Raw genomic sequence first — 231 nt, 5'->3', positions numbered from 1 at the left:
TGTATATTTTCTTTTTATCTCTTAAGATCTTTGGATTGCTATTCACTATCCTATCTTAACATCACCCAACTCATCAATGGTATTATCATTTTTCACTTTCGAAATATTCGTATCACCACCAGTACTTTATTACTTATCCTCATTACTGTCATTTCCTTCCGGAAGCAAAAATTCCAAGATTAATAGCCGGTGCTAATTGAACGAAAATATTAGATTCCTTTTTCAACAGGA

Source organism: Penaeus monodon, chromosome 32 (assembly GCF_015228065.2).
Source record: "Penaeus monodon isolate SGIC_2016 chromosome 32, NSTDA_Pmon_1, whole genome shotgun sequence".
Lineage (NCBI taxonomy): Eukaryota > Metazoa > Arthropoda > Malacostraca > Decapoda > Penaeidae > Penaeus > Penaeus monodon.
This window is presented reverse-complemented; position numbering follows the sequence as displayed.